Here is a 6,114-nt window from a genome sequence, read left to right on the forward strand (position 1 = left end):
AAGAAAAGAAAACAAGAAAAAAAGAAAGGAGAGTGAAGCCATAGATCTCATTGACAACTATTTTACAAAACTTTCTCATTGTCTGGAGAAGACAAAATCACAATTACTATTGTTTCCTGCAGCCTGTCACAGGGATGTCCAAAGTTGATGCCACAGGAATCAATGGCACATGCAGCAGCCAGAAGGTAACAGTGCAGAATTATTCAGGCTCAACTTGTAGGTGTAAAATGACCAACAGACTATTAAAGCATGTAGGTTAGAAACTGCCACATTCATCAGGAAAACAACATGAACCCCTCTTACAACACAGAATTTTGTTCATTAAGGATGGGTGAGACAGCTCGGTAGGTCAAAGCGTTTATCACCAAGCTTGACAACTTGAGTTCGATCCTCATGACCCGCAATCAACATATAGAGTCTGATAGAATGTGGTAGGAAATTCACTAGCCTTTCTTTAGTGCCAGGATCTTCATTACCACTTCAATCTCATTCTTTGCTATAGGTTGTTTAAGGGGTTTTTCTACCCCCTTGAGCTAATTTTATTAGAGCATATGTACCTACAATTTATTTGTTACCTCTAGATTTTCTAGTGTACTGTTTTAAAATATACATTCTCAGAAAATATTAATGCACAATCCTCTGGATTTCATTGCCATTTGTTGTCCCCCTTTTCCATATTTAATAATTTGGGCCTTGTTCTTTTGGTTAGTTTTACTAAGAGTTTGTGTTTTGTTTTTGTTTTGTTTTGTTTTGTTTTTGAGACAGGGTTTCTCTGTGTAGCCCTGGCTGTCCTGGAACTCACTCTGTAGATCAGGCTGGCCTCAAACTCAGAAATCTGTCTGCTTCTGCCTCCCAAGTGCTGGGATTAAAGGAGTGTGCCACTACCGCCTGGCTTACTAAGAGTTTGTGAATCTTATGTCTCTGTGGACCAATTCATTGTGTCATTTATTACTTTTATAGTTCTTTCAGAATTTCAGAAATCCCTTGATCTTCATTGTTTCCTTTCTTTTGGTGGCCTTTGATTCAGTATGTTCCTATTCTAAGACCTTAGGGTGCAAGATGGACTTATTTATTTAAGTTCTTTCTGGTATTTTAAAATAATTTTTAAGATTTATCTATTTTTATTTTATGTGTATGAGTGATTTGCCTGCACATATGCATGTATATCACATGCATGCATGCCTTGTGCCCACAAATGTCAGAAGAGAGCATCAGGTCCCTCGGAGCTGGAACTTCAAATGGTTGTTAACTACCATGTGGACTCTGGGAACCAAAGCCAGGTCCTCTGCAAAAGCAACAAGTATTTTTAACTGCAGAGCCATCTCTCTACCACCTTTTCTTTACAAAATATATTATTACATTTATTTATTTATTATTACATTTATTTGTTTAGTATGTGAGCAAGCACACATATACACATACATCATAACTCAGGTTTTTGAGGGGATTGTTTTTCTCCTTTGTCCATGTGATTTAGAGGTTGAACATAGGTCATTAGAGTTGGAAACAAGTCTCTTTACCTTCTGAATCATCTCACAGGCTGAAGTTCTCTCTGGTTTTTTGTTTGTTTGTTTGTTTTCGAGACAGGGTTTCTCTGTGTAGCCCTGGCTGTCCTGGAACTCACTCTATAGAGCAGGGTGGCCTCAAACTCAAAAATCCACCTGTCTCTGCCTCCCAAGTGCTGGGATTAAAGGCATGTGCCACCACCGCCCGGCTAGTTTTACTCCATTTTAATTTGGTAAACATAAAAGAAATTAGTTCAATTGCTCTGTATGTGTTAAGATTTGCTTTATCCCCCAAGGAATGATCCATTTTAGAGAAATGTCCATGGTCATCTAAGAAGAATGTGTATTCAAGCAGCTGTTGAGTAAATTTTCTGTAGAATTCTATGAAGTCCATTACAGCTATAGTGCAGTTTAACACTAGAATTGCTTTGCTGCCTTTCTCATCTAGATAGTCTATCTTTTGATGGCAGTAGGGGTATTAAAGTCACTCACTGTTACTGTAACTGAACCTGTCTGTCCCTTTGTGTCCAGTTGTGTTTCTTTAAGGAAATTTGGGCACCAATATTCAGCATATCTACATTTACAATTGTTTTATTTTTTTAAATTTATTTATTTTTATATATTTGAATACACTGGCACTGTCTTCAGACACACCAGAAATGGGCATTGGATCCCATTACAGATGGTTGTGAGCCACCATGTGGTTGCTGGGAATTGAACTCAGGACCTCTGGAAGAGTAGTCAGTGCTCTTAACCTCTGAGCCATCTCTCCAGCCCTGGACGTTGTTTTTAATCTTACTAGCTAGTTTGTGGCTTTAAAAAAATAACCAATTGGGATTGTTTTTACATTTTATGTATCTACTGTGTAGGGGTGTGGAGACATGATTCAGCTTTTAAGGGTACAGGGGTGGTAATACACACTGTCCACACACACACACAACCCACTGGCTGCTCATTCAGAAGACCCAAGTTTGATTACCACTTGGTGGTCACAGCCATCTGTAACTCTGGATCCCAAACCCTTTTCTGGCCTCTGAGTGCAATGAATACATGTGGTATACAGATGTATATGCAGGCAAAACACCCATACATATAACATAAAAACAAAACAAAACAAAAATATTTATTTTGTGTGTATATGTGCCACAACATACATGTGGAGGCCATATGATAACTTGTGGGAGTTGGTTCTCTCCTTCCGCTCAAAGATCCACCTGCCTCTGCCTCTTGAGTGCTAGGATTAAAGGCATGCACTGCCACCACATGATTTACTTGGATATTACAATATCCAAGTATATATGTTTTCAGTGGAAGAGTATTTGACTGTATATATGTTTTAATTGATGTGTTTTAGTTTTCAGAATATTTTCTAAACATATGAAATAAAATGATTGGTTTATGAGTAAACTAAATTGAATGAAACTTATTTAATACTAATAATGTTTCTTCCTCTATAAGGAAGAACCCTAATCTGTACTGTACCAGGTCTTGCTATATAGCCCCAGCTGGCTCTGAAATCACTATACTGACCTTGAACTTGCAACAATGTTTTGCTGCTTTCTCCTAAGTGCTGGGGTTACAGGTGTAAGCTACCATACTTAGCATTTTGTGTGGGGCAGTATACTAGAATTGAGCCCAGGCTTTGCACAAACTATGCAAGTGCTCTACCATTACCTACATCCCTAGTCCACTGATAGTAGTTTCATGAGCTGTCATCCATGCCGGAGTGGACTTTGATGACATAGCTGTCTTTGAGTCATGTTTGCTCCTTATTAGTACTTATAACAGGTTACTTAAAAGTAACACCTCACAATGTTTAAGTTAGAATACCTGTGGAAGCCAGGTAATTAGAAGTCAGACTTCATGGGCAGCTGCATTAAAGGAGAGAAAGTAAAATGAAAATAATTAGGGAGAATTATACTTTTTATTATAAATATAACTTTTGCTCAGAATTGGTTTGGCTATGCAAGGTCATTTATGCTTCTATATGAATTTTAAGATTTTTTTTATTCTGTTTCTGTGAAGAATATCATGAGGATTTTGGTTGGGATTGTATTGAATCTGTAAATTATTTTAGGTAGAATGGTCATTTTCACCATATTAATTTTACCAATCCTGATAGAGCACTAATATGTAAAATATATAAAGAACTTCTTTCATTTTGTTCAATACATCCCAAGCTCAGTTTCCCCTCCCCCACTCCTCCCAGTCTGCTTTATATCTCACCAGATCCATTCCTCCTCTGTTTCCCTTCAGAATAGAGCAGGTCTTCCAGGGCAATCAAGCAGACACAGTATAACAAGCTACAATAAGACCAGGCACAAACCCTCATGTCAAGGTTGGGCAAGGCAACCCAGTAGGAGGAAAAAGGGTCTCAAGAGAGAGCAAAAAAGTCAGAGACACCCAAACTGTTGTGGGTGTTAGCTTGGGTGGTTTTCTGGGACTCCTAAAGCACTTTTTTCTATAGGAAAAATACCCACAGCCCAACCAATATATTGGGCTTTAAATCTGAATGTATAATTTGCAAAAGAAATACAAAAGGCTGAGAGATATTTTTAAGTCTTCAGCATCCATAGAAATCAGAAGAATGCATATTAAAACTGCTTGGAGATTTCATTTTACCTATCAAAATGGCTAAGATTAGAAAAACAAAGCACGGGCTGGAGAGATGGCTCAGCGGTTAAGAGCACTGACTGCTCCTTCAAAGATCCTGAGTTCAAATCCCAGCAACCACATGGTGGCTCACAACCATCCGTAATGAGATCTGACACCCTCTTCTGGTGTGTCTGAAGACAGCTACACTGTACTTACATATAATAGTAAGTAAATAAGTCTTATTTAAAAAAAAAAGAAACAAAGAAAGAAAGAAAAACAAAGCACAAAAATTACTAGCAAGGTTCAGTTGAAAGGAGAACCCCCATTCACTGCTGATGCCTGAAGAGGTCAGCTCAGAAACTTTGGAAAATTACACTAGACCCATCCCCTCCAGAAAGGAAAGGCTAATTACATTCCTCAGACCAGAGTGCAAGGCACCAGCTGCAGGTGGGGGAGGTCCAGAGCTCATAGACACATTCCGTGACCATGACCTTTGCCATTTACAGACAAAGGAAGTCCTTGCCACCTCATCCCCTAAAGACCAATCAGTTTAAAAGTCACACTGTTCTGACAATCACATTGTGCCTGATGGCTGCTGCTCTGAAAAACATAGAAAAGTGCTGCACAGGGTAGCAGCACTTTGTGTGCAGGGTGACCCCAGCATGCTGGAACAAAATAATTCCTCTTTCTTTTGCATCAATCCCTGACTCCAACTCTGACTCCCAGTTTTTCACTCAGGGGGTCCTTGGTAAGTTAAGGCTCATCAGAGTCTTACATGCCCACTGAAGCCAGAAGAAGGCCTCAAATTTCCTAGAGCTAGAATTATAGATGATTATGAGCTGACCCATATAGGGACTGGGAAAATAATTCTGGACCTCTGGAAGAGCACATACTGAGCTATCTCTTTTTAGCTCCTCAAAAATATTTTACTACATGGGCAATTTACTCTTAGTTCAATAGGACTTACATTTTTACACTTCCATATTATTGTTCATCATCAAAAGAGATCAGGACAGGAACTCACACGGGGCAGGAACATGGAGGCAGGAGCTGAAGCAGAGGCCATGGAGGAACTGGCTAGCTCCCCATGGCTTGCTCATCCTGCTTTCTTATAGAATCCAGGACCACTAGTTCAGGGATGGCACCACCTACCTTAGGCTGGGCCCTCCCACATTGATCACTAATTAAGAAAATGCCTTACAGCCAGATCTTGAAGAAACATTTTCTCAGTTGAGGCTCCCTCCTTTCAGATAACTCTAGTTTCTGTGTCAAGTTGACATAAGATTAGCCAGCACAAAGGCTGAGCACTTGTCCTTTTTAAATACCAAGGCCTCTTGGAACTGAGTCTGTTGCAGTAATTTTTTTTAATTCTTTTATATTGCATTTATTTATTTATTTATTTGTTTATTTTGTACACACACATAAGCTACAGTGCACATCAAAGTGAAGGTCAAAGAACAACTTGTTCTCTCCTTCTACTGCAGGTCCAAGGAGTCAAACTCGGGCTATAAGGCTTAGAGGTAAGCAATCTTGCCCACCCAGTTGCAGTATTTGATGATGGTTTTTATCAAGAGACTGAGTGTTATTAATATTCTTTACTTCTCTACTCAAGTAAAACACTTGAGTCCAGTACCTACCATATCTAATTATTACCATGTTAATATCTGTGCTAGTTATGTTTTTTGGTTTTCTTTGGTTTTTATTTTTTTGTTTTGTTTTGTTTTGCCAACTTGACATACACTATAGTTATCTGGGAAAACGAACCTTAGTTGAGAAAATGACTTCATCAGATTGCCTGTAGGCAAGTCTGTGTGACGTTTTTTTAATAAATGATTGATGTGGGAGGGTCCAGTTCCTTGTGGGTGGTTCTACTCCTAGGTAGGTGCAGGTGGTCTTGGGTTATATATGAAAGCAGACTGAGTAAGTCATGAGGTCTCATATGTTTAAGCTCCATCCAGCATGGCTCATAGTCTCTTGCTGCCAAATCTCTCTCTCTCTCTCTCTCTCTCTCTCT

The sequence above is a fragment of the Mastomys coucha genome, chromosome X, assembly GCF_008632895.1.
Source record: "Mastomys coucha isolate ucsf_1 chromosome X, UCSF_Mcou_1, whole genome shotgun sequence".
Taxonomy (NCBI): Eukaryota; Metazoa; Chordata; class Mammalia; order Rodentia; family Muridae; genus Mastomys; species Mastomys coucha.